The 16,173-nt window shown below is 39.6% G+C and overlaps 1 long non-coding RNA gene across 1 annotated transcript in view; it reads left to right on the plus strand.

Annotated features, from left to right (window-relative positions):
- Positions 1 to 16,173, plus strand: part of LOC103620312 — a 193,049-nt gene that overhangs the window by 161,718 nt on the left and 15,158 nt on the right. The window contains exon 4 of the long non-coding RNA XR_001864167.1: positions 11,723 to 11,882. This is a non-coding gene — a long non-coding RNA (uncharacterized LOC103620312). The remainder of the gene's footprint in view (positions 1 to 11,722; positions 11,883 to 16,173) is intronic.

The raw sequence follows: 16,173 nt of genomic DNA on the forward strand, positions 1-16,173 counted from the left end.
ACAATTTTTAATCAGCTGAGCTATCAGCAAGCATGTTTTACAAATATACTAACAACACTTCCAGAAAAAAAATTGGCTTATGAGTTGCAATTAAAATATTTAATCTGTCATTGCACAAAAAGCAGTTGGCTGAGTGTAATATAATTATATTATAATCTCCAAACCAGGATGTAAGTAACTAATCAGTTCAAAACCTGATTTGGCTTCCCTATAAATTATGTAGTAGCAATTTCACTAACACCTTTCCAGACTCTTTTCTGTCTTAGCAAAAGTTGTGAATGCAATGAGAGATTTGCCTTTCAGGATCCTGAGGAGAGCAGGATCAGGTGAAGTTTTTGTTTCATTCACTGCTTTCAAAATTCCATTAGAGCTACTGAGTGTTGGGGCTGGGAAAGGAGCAGGGCTTCTGGATAGTCACTCAGTTTGTTCTGTTCAGCCTTGGTGGGATAAGCAAATAAGTTGGGCAGTAACTGGAGGAAAAAGCTGCTGTATCTCTTCCTTGGCAAAATCTTTCTTTGCAATTCATTACTTGTTATACAAGTCGATTTGCGCCAGATCTTGAAGTTTTGGCTGTTTCTTCATTAAAATAATCTCTGCTAAGGAATCTTTCTTGATTGTAGGAATTTTCAGTGCAGTTTAGAGGTGCAACTATGCTATACTGAGTCAGAGCTGTTTGCCAGCTAGGCAGTTTACTGAGTAAATATTTAGTGCCAGAGTTCACACATAGCTGTGTACATGTGTGATTCATACATGCAAGTTCTTTTGTTGAGTAAGGTTAAGGTGTGAAAGCTTTCAGCATCAGGGCCTGAAATGAATGTTTCTGCCCTGCTGCTACTGCTCCAGCCCCAAACCAGTGAGCCAGAAATAAGCAACATGCTGAACTGTGGAAAACTCTCATCACCACCTCACTTTTTATTTAATAGGAACCAAATATTTCTACTGCCAGGTCCATGCTGAGGTTTTGATGACATGCATATGATCTACAATGGCCAGTAAAGTTAATCTCAGATCTATATTTTTAAAAGATATCCATGAGGATGGACTTCTGCACCTGCTGTCAACGTAAAGATGGCTTTCCCAGCTGCAGCTCACCTCACGGCATGCTCTTGAAATCCTTTCACTTTTAACATATCTGCCTAATAAAAATGCTTTCACTGACAGTGAAAAATGGAACCTATCAATGTGTTACCATCCAACATTTCCATTGCTACCGTCTAAACTTCGGAGAGCTGCTGCCCTCGGTGAGAGGCAATCGTGCTGTTACAGCCTGACAAGGGCATATTGAGATACTTGGGCATAGGTTGCACAAATGCTCTTATAATTTTATCTTTTAGAATGGGCCTTGCAGTGGAGATCATTAAAAAGTGCTGGCTAACAGGGCTCAGTCTGAGAGCTCAGAGAGTGAACAGAAATTATGAGTGACCCAAAAGTAAATGTGTGTGTGTGTTCCCATAAAGGGTAAAAGAAGCAACAAGTAAATCCACTACCAAAACCAGATTTCAGTTCAGGCGGTGTTTCTAAAAGATGGAGAAAGGTAAATCGATCTCAGCCTCAGATATTGCAACTTCTAATAGCTCTGCCAGGGATGTCAGCAGTGCTTCTATCTGGCTGCATTACAGTTACCTGGTTTGTTTCAAACACTGCAAGCTGTGAACTGTCCTAGCAAAAGCCTCAACAATTTCAATTAAACAATTTAAAAGTCCTAAGTCATAAAGAATAGACAAATAGTTTTCCTTGCAGTGTCCTGCTGTCTGGTCACTCCTGCAGAAAGAAAGAGTGCTCTTACAAAGGACACCTTTGGACACTTTTACAAGGAAGCACCCCAGGCTCCTTCATGGTTGTTCATTAGAGATTGAATGTGTTAAGGTGTCCCTAATGATACTTGCATGGAATTCTAGATGAAAACACTGGATATAGTCCCTAGGCACCAGCAGAAGCCCCAGTAAGACTAAGGTATCTTCTTGTCCCTCTCCCTCAAAAGGGATATTACTTTCTTCCAGTCTAAATTTCAAACATTCAATTTTGGGAAATCTTTTGAAGGAAAGATGCTTTTGTTTTAGTGAAGAATTAGACAGGGAGTAGGGAAGTCAGAACAGTGTTAAGTTTTGAGGACCTATCATTGATAGTGATCCTCTGAACTGCCAGTGGTTTGATTACATGCGTGGCATGCAGAAGATGCAAAGTCAAAATTTAGCAGTACAGAGAACGACAACTGGATCTCCAAATCCATGAACATTTTTTTAAATCACCAGTCTTGGCTGTTGCAGTATAGCCTGACTCTCCTTGTGCCCCAGGAATCAGAATTTCCATCCTTGGCCAGCAGCAGCTTAGATCCCTGGCCTTGCTGCACAGACCTGGTGATGGGGATTAGTGTGCATGGTCCCAACCACATGCCCCAGGATTCAAAAGCTCCATGGCTTGCAGCAGCTGGCCCCAGCACAAAGTAACCTCTGCTCTCACTGCATAGTCTAAAATATTATCCAGCCCACAGTAAGCTGTAATATAGCAGCGATATATTCAGAGCTGGCCTGGCCTTTTGAAATGCAAATTAACCGTCGAGTAATAACTAGGTGCTTCTGACCCTGAGAAAAGCCAAATGTTGAGCCTGTTTTTGCAAAGCTGAAGATGTGCTGTGTACATTACAGCACAGTTTAACAGCACACGCAGCCATCCAGCCCAGCCAGCACCAGCTCCCTGCTCCCTGTCCCGGTGCCACCAGGCTGTGCTTCCTTTCTCATGGCTCTCCTGCTTTGAAGTCGAGCTGCAGCATGTTCAGCTGTGCTCAGCAGGAGGGCCTAAGGTTTGAATATTCAGATTTTTATCTCTGTTTATAGAGTGGGCTTTTGAGATGTAGGAATTCTGTTACATTGCCCAGTGTATGGGGGAAGGGCTGCTGAGGTTGTTAATGGGTCCCGAGGAGCTCCATCCCTTACACAAACCACTGCAGGCCCCTTCTGCTCCTGCCAGACATTAATGGCCACATGGGCCTAGTGCATAATATCAGTACCTTTGACAGAGCTTTTAAATTGTGTCTCTGATTTTATTTCTGGTTGTTTCACACTGGCTGCATGCTGCAGCAGGCAATATTTAGTCTATTCTAGTCTTGCTTTAAAGTTTTTTTTGATGCATTATTGCTTTCTGCAGTGGCTGACTCACACACACATGAAGTTTCCTTGGTTTCCATAAGGAAAAAAGTATGAAATTTGATAAAATAACATGGAAGCGATTGATTTTCTAAAGCCCCATGTGCTGCTTCAGTGTATGCAATACTCTCATGTAGATATGCACATAACAGCCCAATTAATGAGTGGGTGCCCAGGAAGGGCAAGCAGAAGAGCATTTGCTCACTCTGTCCTTTCTTTCCAAATCCAGGCAAGCAGAGAAGCATTATGATATTCCTACCAAACAACTTGGGAAGAACATGTTTGTCTCACAAAGCAGGACTCTGGAAACTTCTGTTTTCTAGGCAGCTCCTGCACCACACCACGAGATGTACAGCCCTAGGTATGGTAGGATTGAGGCTGCTGCTTCTGATAGAAATGTGGTGTAGCTGCACTACAACAAAGTATGCTGGCTTAAAGGAATGAATCCCTGTCCTGTTTGTTTCATGGGGGACCCTTTCTCCCATTACAGAAAAATTGGCAGCTTCCAGTTGTGCAGAGCTGTGTGCACAGCCAGGGAAGGGGCAGGCTTGCCAGGGGTTTGTTGCCTGTCAACAGAGAATGGCACTTTGTGGAGTGTGGCTGGGGTGGACCTGTGACTCCTCTCTGCTGCCAGTCCTTATTACAGGCCATAATCCTCTCCAAAGTTATTCCTGCCCTTTGTCTTTCTCTTGTGGGCAGATGTTCCCTGTTCTTTATGAAGCATTGATAAATGAGTGAGTAGGAACAGAAATATTGAACTGGATGAGCTGTTTTAGCAGTGGGTAATTCTGTGGTCCATGCAGCATAATTAAAGGTCAACGTGCACCTTCCTACGTAAGGTCACTTTGTTTGAAGTTTTACCTTAGACTTAAAGACTTTCCCTGCACAGGAGGAGGTGTTATAAATTAATGAACTGACCTACTCTACCTCTCGCTACACTCTGGAAAACCACTTTTTTCTGTAAATTGTGGGAACTACCCATTGGGAAGTGCTGCACAGGGCTGCATACAGTTACAGTGCTATATATGGAACAATTTAATAGGGTATATGCTGGTCTCTGTGCCTTTTTTTACCTTTTCTGGTTTATCCTATACAAAATAATTAAGCAGCCTAATGGAGAAGGCACAAGAGAAGTGCCATTTTCTGAACATTGCAGTGATGTAGCTCCAGTGTCTGGCAGAGGGACTCATATTGAGCCATATCAAGCACCTGCTATTAAAAGTAACACACTAAAGCAGGATTCCATCAATTTGCTGTTTGGGATTTTTAATATTCATAAAAGTATATTTCTTGAGGCAGCAGGGATAGCAATGAAAGGAAGGACAGCTAACATCCGCATCTTCTCCATGTGATTAGAGTATTTGCATCAAATACTTTATTATGAAGGCTGGAGAACAAGAAAAGCACATTCAGCATCATATGTTATGGCACAATCCCTCTCTGGTAGAGCAAACAATGGGACCATTATACAAGCTGACATATTTTTTGTTTCTAATATATTCTGCTTCTTTGTGTCTGTGTGTGCTTAAATAGCAGGCACAGATGTACTGTTTCCAAAGGTCTTTGACTTGTCATGAGAATACTGTCTTTACCAGTAAAATAAATTGATTACTAGTGACAATGTTAACTATTATACAAAGAACACAGCTCTGGTGGGCTTTGTTAGATTTTAAAGAAAAGGTGATTATTTCTTCTTTATGACAGTTTGAAAGGTTTGCCATGTGGATATGGAAAGATTTTGCTCATGAATATGCAGAGGAATGGCAACAGGCCGGGGAGCCAGATCTTCACATTGACCGTTGGCTGTGATTGAGATGGAAGAAGAAATAAAACACGAGACAAACACAGAATGTACAAAACCAGCATGAGAGGTGGTTGTTAGAATATCCATGTGTGAGGATATTGTGCAATATTGTAGTTGGGGTATAATATCAAATTGATGACATAGTTACAGGGAAAACAGTGCCAGTGGGATGATGCACAGGGCCAGGTTCACTGTAAGGCCACCAAATTCTTGAATATGGCTAGGGATTTTTACTTGATGCTGTGATCAAGTGTCCTCTGAGCAGTGACATCAGTAAACTGACCTATGACACAAGGCAGTATACCTTTTATATCAAGATGTGTTGCAATTTTTCTGGGAAGCATTCTAATTTGCTGGAGAAAAAACAAACAACAACTCATACAGGTACTGCAGTGTGCTATAGCAGAGAAATTAATGAAGGAACAGACTGAAAAACACAGCCACAAAATACCTACTTGTTATACTACAATGGCTTTTCAGAGATTTTTCCTTTTATCATGTGAAAAATTACAAAAGGCACATTTAGAGTAAGATTTTTACTAGAACCTTTACATTTGTGCAGGTTTTTGCACTAAAAACAGATTCAAAAAGTTCCCCTTCTACATGTTAAAATAATTTGGGATCTTTTCCAATCTAATTGAAGATGCTACAAATATTTTGTGTAATGAGATTGGAAATTATCCATTTGCTCCCCCTAGAAAAGGCTATGAGTTCTCCCTTGATTGCCGTTCGGATCACGCTGCTAAACACCAATTTAGAACACAAATCAGGCTCCTTGTTGATTGCAGTTCAGTTCATGCTGCTAAATACCAGTTCTCTGATCAGCAAGATGCTGCTCTGTGGGCTGTGACCTGGGCCTCCCAAATGGATGCTCAATTTTTACATAGGTTGCACTACTAAAATTAGGTTTATCCTATCCAATCAAAATTAAGGATACAGTTCTTACCTGATCCTACAGCAAGCCTTCCCTTTTATATTCAAATGTTTTTTAGGTACTCATCTAGAATTAGTGACAACTGTGCATTCCTTGGGCACATGAAATCTGTCTTTCCTTTAAATCATTGACTCTTGGTCAAATATCTATGACATCCTTAATGCATTTTATCTTCCTCCTGTTTAAAGACTTTCTCTTAGATTAATTCTTTTTCAGGTTACTGAATATTTTTTGATTTTCCTTACTGATCAAAATGCTAATGGTCTTCAGGTCAGAGTGAAAGAAAGAACAAGACTCCTAAAATCTAGACTGCATGGCAACATCTTGCTGATAATGCATCTTTTTTCTGTTCTTGACTGTTAAATCCTTCTTGGTGTTGCATAGCCACTGTTACCCCATTTCACATCATTTGATTCCTGCCCCAGTGCTTTTTTTCCCTGCCTCCTGTCCTGTACAGCACCTCCAGCCCCAGCATGTCTGCAAACTGGAAGTAGCATTCTGTGTGAGTGCTCTGGTAACCCTCTTTATGGCAGACTGACTTCTGAAAACAAGCTCATCAGTGAATTCAGCCCCTGTTCCACCATGGGAGTCTCTAGGAGAGAGCATGAAATGTTCCTCTATTCGTTCTGTGATCGATGGTGAAATGTGGTGTAAGACAGAAGCTGCTGCTTGGGGTGGGTTTCTTCTTGTCAGGACTTTGTACATCTTCACACTTCCCATCCCCCACTTGCATATTGCTTCTAAAACTTCAAGTGAATTCTGTGGCATTTTTATGGGCCATAGAGCTACCTCGATATGTTTAGGAAGACTTGGCTTTTGTACTTCTTCCAGTTCTCTGCTTCATCATCCTGTTCTTATTGTACCTGTCCAGTCTTCCTTAGGTGTCCCTCAGCCTAGTTCTCTCTGATCTTCACACTTAAAGCAGCTAAAATCCATCCCATGCTCCTGCCTTATTCTTAATATGACTTCATGTCTGTGTCCATTCTGCCTCTGTTGACTAATATTGTCAAAAATGCAGAATATGTCATAAAGAACAGCATTTAAAAAGAAACAGGTGTCCAGACACAGCGAGGAAGTACAAAAACTATCTGATCCTTTTTTCAACATTTCTACACTACTGTTCTGATTAATAAACCTGCTTTACTCTGTTTGTTTTCAAATTGCTGAGAATTTACTATGCAGCATGTAAAAAAAAATTCTTACTGAAATCCTGTAGAGACTTGGACGGGACAGACCCTAAACTGAATGAAAGATGGAATATGATAATAAAGGAGACTGAATCCAAGTTTGCTTTTTCATAGCAATTTCTAATCAATCCTTATGTATCGTGTGGTCATATTTATAATGAAAATATTCTCATTAAATAAGAAAAAGCATGAAGTGTTCATTCAAAAGCACCTACCGGCTGCATATACTGTATTAATAGAAAGACTGATATACCTAATCAGGGGTTCACATTTCAAACCAGGAGGCCTAACAGCTTCTGAGATATAAGTAAATGAAAATTCATGATTCTGTATTGTGCCCAAGAGCCAACTTTACTGCTATTGCCATATAATTATTTATAGCTGCAAACTATCAAATGGAATTGCTTACCACCACCTTGCTGCATGTGGTAATTGATGTGAAGTGAGGCATTGCGTCCCCAGCTGACCCCAGCATCCTGAAAGTCAGATGGATTTTATCTAACTCAATTATGATTGATATTATCAAAATCCGTGAAGCACGACATGGTATAAGGGGCTTTCTAAGTGTATCTATTGATTGTTTCTCTGTGTCTGTGTGTGTGTGTGCATTTCTCAAGGCTGTGGCAATGGAGCTGTGTCTGGGGAAAAGAAGAGCAGTATTACTAACAGTTTCCATGTGTAAATATATATTTACTTGGGCTTAACTTGCCCTCATTGCCTCATAGGGACTGCCAGAACTTGTACTACAAAACCCCGGGTTCACTGGCAAAGAATTTTGCTACAGTAAGAAAATTTGCCGGAATGGTTGGTGGAAGTGAAAAGCAAAATGTTCTGTGATCTGCTTAGCTGTGACTAGAGCAGGACAGGAATTCCTGTGTGCCAGTTCTGGGCCATTCCTTCACTCCACTGGAGCACAGCAGTGGCTGTGCTCTGTGCAGGGAGCTAGCCCTACACACTGGCTCCTGCAGAGGTTTGCAAAAGCAGGCATAAGGCTGGAGCAATGAAATGAAGATTTCCCCCGGCAGTCTTACAGTTTCCAGCAATCTGGAGTTCAGGGACTCCTGTTTTGATCTGCATCATTGTGTTTAATAATCTCTGATGGACATTTCTTGTCTTAATTCTCTCCAGTCACCTTCTGAACTCACAATTTTAACATCCAAATTTAGTGCAGAAGTCTGTTTTGATAAAATAGAAAACATGTAAAGTAATATATATTTCTATATGCCTGCTGTTTTGTAATTTTCCAGATTGCTCCCTAAATGATGTAGTATTATGAGAAATGGTGACCATTTATTCCCAAATCACCTTTTCCATGTCAAGAAGCTTTCTTATAGCCTCCTCACAAAAGCTTGCTCAAGATTTCCTGTCCTAGTCAGAGGAATCTTACCTAATTAATTTTTAAAAACCCTTTCCAATATGTTATTGTCATTATTATTTTCCTCTATGTTATTCTGTAATACCATGTTTGAGATCAAACACTGAGAAATATTCATGAATCAGGGGTGCTTTGCATAAATAATGTTTTTTCCATTCCTCACCTAAGCATTGAGTTAATGTTTACTGTCCATAATTACTCTCCCACTCTGCTAAGTGATAATAAATTATTTAGGGTGGCATACTGTGTTTCTGGTTTGGGGTATTGTTTTCTTTTCCCTTCCCCCCACCTGTGCAATGTTTGCTTTTGTCAGCATCTTGTCTCTTCAGCCATTTTATCACCAAGTTGCTCAGAGATTCTTTGCCAAGCCTCAGTCAGTGTATGTTTTCACTGTCCTGGTAATGTTCTACTAGATATTAAATTGCCACCAGGATATGCACTCCTCCATTTTTCTAAGTCAGTTATGAATATGCTACAGCACAGGTCCCACTACAGAGTTCTATAGGAAGGTGCATATCCTTCACAATGAAAAATCAATTATTTAATCATTATTTAGTTACCAACATGTAGGATGGATGAATTTATATGCTGGAGAAGACGTTTCACTGCTCTGCCTGCCCTTTTTTTGATTTAGTTTTTAAGTTTTTTGGTGGCCCAGATTCAGCATTGCTCACTCAATAACAAATTTGGGAATTCAACAAGACATCTCCCTGGCCTGTTCTGGGGACTCATTTTGCAAAGGACATCTAAAGAGTCAATTCTTGCACCACTATGAAGTTGCAACAAATGAATGCCCAATGCCTGTGCAGCTGGAACAGGCTGGAAAGGTTGGAACAGGTTGTCCTCCAGGGATTTGTCAGCTGATGGGAATATCTATTAAGATGTTTTTTGTGAGGTTATAATGGGAAGTTTGGATGGCTTCTTAGGAAATAAGTTATAATGCCAGGTATTGACATTTTAGAGCTTTTCATTCACTTAAGTAAAAGTTCTAGTTATTAGCAATGTATACATTTACTTTCTTTACAGAGTTTCTATAGTATTCTTTCTCTTTTTCACAGCTTCTTGGGACTTTCCCAGTACTGCACAAAGCAGCCATAGGGCTGACCTTACTGCCTTGCTCTTTGCCTAAGGACAAGAAAGTTAGTTTAGGAATGTTATCCTCTTCCCTGTAGGAATATAGTTAGGAGATTGCAATTGCATCCATACTCCAGCTATTGTGAGCTGTCAGACAGCCCCTTTGAGTCCTGAGTTACCTGTAGCTGTTACAGTATTAAAGGAAAGCTACATTTGCTCTTCCATCCTACCAGACCAGTCACACACCAGATCTCTTGAGCAGATGGATCACGCCATCCTTTAACTAACACCTATGTGGGAAAATGAAAACCAGTTGAAGTGCACTGTAAGCAATGCCTCCTCTTTTTATAGCCATTAACTTTTAGTGAACCAAAGAAATAAGAGTCATTTTTAGAAGATTCAATATCCATTTCACAACAAGAAATTCACAGAGATGTGAAGTTTCTTGCTAGCTGTTCATTCTTAGAGAGATGTACATTTTCCCAATACATCTGGAAATGTAAAAGAATACCCACGAGAATACCTATAATGCACTACCCAAGACATGTTGACAGCATGCTTATTTTAAATTTCTCTCCTCAGAAAAGCAATATACCGCTAATTCTATTGCTACTGTTATTTAAACCCAAGTGGATAATATTTATTTGGGCTGTATCCTCAATATCTTCCAAATTTGCTTATCTACTCTATCAAAAGTTGTGCATTTTCCTTTTGCAACACTTATATCTTAATAAAAAAATCTCTTGTTCATTTTTGGTTTTTTGTTGTTTTTTTTTAATCTTAAAGAATACTGCCTAACATAGGAAATGGATGAAGTTGGATTTCCTGACTTTGGTCATTCAAAGAAAACCAGTTTGCCTTGAGTGAGCCATCAAAGGCAAGGTGTTTATATCACACCTTAATTTTGGTTCTGAGTGTCAGCCAACAAGTAGGCACCTGGCCATGGGATTCTCCAGCACTTTAGCCTAGGTAACTTTCACGCTTCTACAGCATCTGACATGGAGTTCACCTGCTAGTGACTGACCCAGTGTTTAACAGTGATTCACCACTGGAAATAGTCTTTGAAATTCATAAATTCAAGGCAAGCCTGGTTTATGGGGACTGATAATGCTGTATTAGTTGCTGGAAGTTAATGAGGTCCTGTGTTTGAGTACAACCAGATTAAAATGAAAAACGAACCACATTACATTCTGTTTCGACAATTATTATCAGTTGGTTGTAATATAAATATGCAAATTTCTCAGCTTGAACTTTAACATCCTCTGTAGAGACCATTCATCTCTTTAAAGTATTAATTTAAGTTGTAAAAGGATCCATACATCATTGCATGTCATTTTGAAAACAAATATTAATCAATTTTACACTCTGAATTGCCACTGTGCAAGTGTAATGTCCATTATTTTGGAGCAAGTCAGTGGCAAGAAATTTACATATTCATTCTTGGCTTAAGAAATCATATGATAATACAAGTACAACACAAGAAATTCAAAAGACTTAAGACCTTATCATCATCTATTCAATGGCAAAAAGCCTGCCTTTGCATTCTCAATGCATTGGTATGCAGATTAGGAATATGTTTCTCATTCCTATCAGAATAACCTTGAAAGCTGGTGACAGCTGAAGTGTAGTCATAAGTTTTCTCTTCCAACAGAAAAAACAGAAAGAAAAAGAGGCAACAAAATGAGTGTAAAGGATACAGCAATTTCAAGTTTTATGATAAGCTTTTTGATAGTGTATCTGACTACTTAGACTGTACTATGTGGGTATGTAGCTTGAAAGTGTGTTATGTCTAGATTTAGCTAGAATTTTAATTGCAGGTACATCTCTGCTACTAAACTAAAGTTGATATTTCTGATATGAGAGTTAAACCTGTCTTTTGTTAGCTTACACTATAGGAAGTAGTTGAAGATGTCTGCATGTTAAATATTGTCAAGGACATCAATTTTTATACCAGCTGTCTCCCAAAGAAAGGAGGCAGTTTCCAGTTGGAAGGCAAGCAGTGCCAGGCAAACACTGTGCTGGAAGCCTTGTCCTACTGAAACAGACAGGCAGCAAAGTCTGCAATCCAGGTAGCTTGCCTATTGTGGGAATCACAGCTACTGAATTCTTGTTTTACAGTCAGAATTGAAACAGGCAAGGGCAGAGGATAGGTTAAATGAAGCTTTAAGTGTAAGTCCTCACTCAGCAGTGGCTGCTCTTTCTCAGGTTCGAGTGTGTCAGTGATGAAGGTGAATCCCAGCTAATGCCAACAAGAATGCTGCTTCCACTTGAGAAAAGCAAATTGCTCTTCTGGATAGGACTGGAGACTCCAAAATGCCATTCCTGAGCTCCAAGATGACAGGTGGAGAAAAGAACAGCAGTGCAGGTATCCCCCTTATAGCTACCTCATCTTTGTTAATTATGCAAAACCAGATTCTGAGATAATTGGCCTGGCAGAGATTATACATAAGCTCCCTCTAGTGGATTATTAAGCAGGAATTTATAAAAGCACATCTTTTCTCTGACCATTTTCTGTCACTCCAGGTGCACATGAGGCTACCATAGGCACCATGCTGTTTCATGGGGTGAGCTGTTGTTGTCTGTCCCTGCTTGCTGCCTCAGGAAATTCTGCGAAAAAATTCTGCCCATAAACCTGCAGTTATAACACGAGACAACTGCAGCACTTTTGGCTGGGCTTGCTATTCTTCACTCCTTGGCAGGGTCAGTTTGATTGCTGCTTCAGAATACTGATGTTTCTTAATCATCTGCCTTTGTTTTCTGGTTAAGTGAATGGGTGAATACTTTGCCACACGTCGTCTGTCAATCCAACACAGTGGGAAAGGACAGTTGAAGCAATACACACTCTCTCCGATTCATAAATTTGTCATTATAGCATAATCAGGTCATTTGCACTTGCCCTGGTCTTGCACAGGCTAATTCTATATTCCTGAAAAAAGTACACTTGGTTACATTGCTCTGCCTCTTTGTCCCCCTGGGCGTTTATTCAGACCAAAACTGCAAAGGCAATATGCAAGACACTCGTGTTCCTTGTTTGCACAGTTCATGCAGGTCAGAGGAAAATCATAAAGAGGACACGTGCAGTGGCCAGATTAAAATGCAACAGTGCATCAGATATGTCAACTGGATTTAGGATTATAACAGACATGTAAGCAATTAGGGTATTTGCTAGTTCAAAATACTCACATGAATGAACCCACATTATCTTCTGAAAAGCATAATAATATGTAATTGCAGTAACAATTCCTCTTCCATTATGTCCTAGACATCAACATTCTATAATATCCTGCACAATCGATTGCAGGCAAGCCCTCAGTAAGAGAAATACTCCCAGATGTGGTAATGTCCCAACACTGTGGCTGCTACCTAATATTAAAGAATTACAGTAGAAATGTTTCAATAAGAAAGTAGAAGCATTTCAGTTTTTATGTGGCATAGATTGCCACAGACACTGCCAAGCAGCTTTATAGAGTTCTAAATCTTCATTCAATGCCCCTTTACATCATTTGAATGAAGATTTAAGCCTCAATAAAACTTTCTGAGTGCTTGTGGCCATCTTTGCTGTATAGTAATCAAAGTGGGGTACAAGCAGACGAAAGCACTGTAGTGCTCCTAATGATCAACACTATATCTAGTCACATTTTCCTTTGTAAGATGAGTTGTCTTAAAGGCTGTTTTCATGGATGGCGCAGCAGTACACATAGAAACAGGCATTTATATCCAGCTTTTATGCAATCCTTTAAAAGATTGCTTTGGGGGTTGTGGGGATTTTTGTTGCTTCTTTTCCCCCCATATAATGCTTATTTCCTCTATAGCTATTTTTAATTAATTTATTATATGGAAGGTATTTGGGAAAAAATAACAGGAAGTAAATGAAAGCTAATATTTAAAGGGTAACTTTCCACAACACTACAGCTGCATTTCCTTGTTTACTTATCAATCTCCAACTGTAATTAAGATATTGCAGGGCAATGAGTTGTGGCATTGAATTAGAAGCCCAAATGAAAATAAGCTTCTAGTTAAGATATTAGCTGGGAAATTCAACACATGCTGGTTCATTTCAAACACAAGTTATGACTGAGTGGAATTTGAAAGAAACTTTACTGTGAGAATCGGCTCTTGAAAGAGTACATGGTTTGTTTCAAAAATAAGGACACTCATTCAGGAAGAACTTTGAAAAAGAAATAGTCAGTCAGTTAATTGTGGAGAGGATTTGGTGTTTGGATTCTCCTGCAGAGGAAGGTGTAGGATCATTGTGAGGATCTGAGCATCCACAAACTTCCACAAACGGAAAGTAAAGTACAACTTCCCTCTTGAAGTTAAGACTCCAACCACAAGGTGTTTTATTTTTCATTATGTTTTACTTTACTTCAGGGTTTTCTGTTAATGATTAAAGTCTCTGAAACTGCTCCCCTTAAGCAGTTACCTTCAAAGAGGGATCTGTCTGGACCCATATAGCTCTGTATTAGAAATCTGGTGTAGAACTGTCTCTGTTACGTGCTTTCCGTTACTTTGGCAACATCATTCTTCCTATTGAAAAATAGTGAAATGCAAATCTTTATTGGTAGGTCTACTAAGAACATTATGTGGCAACTACTGTCTGTCAATTATACAATGGTTTCTGTGTAATCCTTAAAAGACACAAAATAAAAAATATGAGGAGTATATCTTAAGAGTAACTGAAGCTGGCAGCAGTCTGCAAAAGCAGTAGTACCAGTGTGAAAATCAAGCTCTGATTGTTTCCCCTCATTTTTTAATGGGAATTTTAAAGAAGACAAAATGTGGAAGTTGCTCAGCCCATCTCCTCTTGGGAGCCAGGCTGTTTCTGGTTTTGAAAAAGACAGGAGCTGACCTGCAAAGGGAATGCACCTGTTACCAAGGCACTCAAAAATGGGCCGCTCACATGCTCGTGAGGGAGCTCTTCCAGGTTTTGTAAAAAGATTGCAGGTTTTACTAAATCAAATGGAGACAAGCTGATTCTTTGGCCTTGTCTTGGGGAAAATTGTCTCATTTCCAGTTCCTTTGTCAAGAGATGAAAAACTGGAGGCACTCCATAGAAGAGAGACCCTCCTCAGAGCACCAGGGTGGGTGCTCCCCTTGGACAAGAAGGGCCAGCAGTAGCCCATCCTTCCCCTTGCTGATTTTTGGCTCAAAAGGTTAACACATTGACCTTAAGTCAAACTTACTGTTTCAAGTTAAATTAACTATAGTTTTCAGCACATAAAACATGCAGGATCGAACTGTAAGGGCAAATGAAGGCCTTGTTCTCCAAAACACCATTGCCTTACCAAAATTTGCAGAGTTATCTCAACTTTGACCACCAGAAAACCAGGCCTGAGGGCTCAGGCTAGAGATTTGCAGCTGAAGGATCAGAGTAAAACTCAGAAAAAAAGGTATATTTCCCTTTTGGGTTCAAAATGAGAACTGAGTTTAACATAATTTCCAAATGATTGATCCCAAGCAGTAGGTTAGGAGGGGGATATTTTGAGCAATACTGTCCCTTCCTTTCCCTTGTATTTCTTTGTAAATAACATATTACCTATATTAAGGTAAACTGAATCTGCTAGACAATTACCTAAGGGGATTGTGAAACTGGGGTCTGCATTATAAAGCAAGTGAAGTTATGACAGCTGTGACCCCAGAGGAATCAAGGCTGAATAAAGACTGTCTCCATTGCAGACAAATGATGATAAAGTGATCCTTTTAGCCAGCAGTCAATGGAACCTGACAAGGCCAAACCTCCAACTAATGAACAGCCCAACCTTTGCTACCACGGAGATGTACTGAAAGTTTAATCTCAATAAGCATCAAAATACATTTGGCCAAACATTTTTAACAAAAGAGTGGCACATATCATTAAATGGCCATGAAGTTAGACGAGTGAGGAGGAAAATAGGAGCATGGGGGTGTGTATTCTTACTGTATCACAGGTGCACAAAATTGCCTTGATAGAACAATATCTTATTTTTCTTCTAAAATTGAATTTCAGATGGTACCTACGTCACACAGACCTAATAATACAGAAAGCAATTGTCTCAATGATTCCTATTAAATCTGTGCATTTCCAGATCCTTATAGAGTAATGTCAGTTACAGAACAATGTCAGGCTGACGGACGCAGCACAGCGTTAAAGAAAAAAAATCATGCACACAATAGGCCAGCTGCACATTAATAAATATGTAATGTTTGATTAAAAATATGGATCGTATTTTTCCCCCCAATTGCTGACTACCCCTAAGGCAGAAGATGTGATCTGGCTTCCACTGATGGGTTTATTTCTTGCTTGCTTTGAAAATACAAACTAAAATGTTTTCCTGTCCCAGCTGTTTCCCATTGTTCATGTTTATCAGCTCAAAGGGTGAACAGAGGAATAAAAAATACGCTCGCATTTCAAATGTGCCAGTCAGTCAATCTATTGTTAAAAGAAGAAAGCCTAATTGTCTGTGCTGGCAAACTTCTTTTTGGTGAATGTCCAGTTTTTAAGAAAAGCTATTCAGCTGTGCCATTTGTTTAATACATGCATAAAAAAGCACATAAAATCACAAGTTTTCTGTGGGATGGGATGGGGGGTGGGGAAAATCACATTTCTAAGTTATATCCTTGAAACATTCAAGTGGTAACCTAAGTAGTAGTCCATGGATTAGTTTTCTGTTATTTAT

The sequence above is a fragment of the Corvus brachyrhynchos genome, unplaced genomic scaffold (assembly GCF_000691975.1).
Source record: "Corvus brachyrhynchos isolate BGI_N302 unplaced genomic scaffold, ASM69197v1 scaffold26, whole genome shotgun sequence".
In the NCBI taxonomy this organism is placed as follows: domain Eukaryota; kingdom Metazoa; phylum Chordata; class Aves; order Passeriformes; family Corvidae; genus Corvus; species Corvus brachyrhynchos.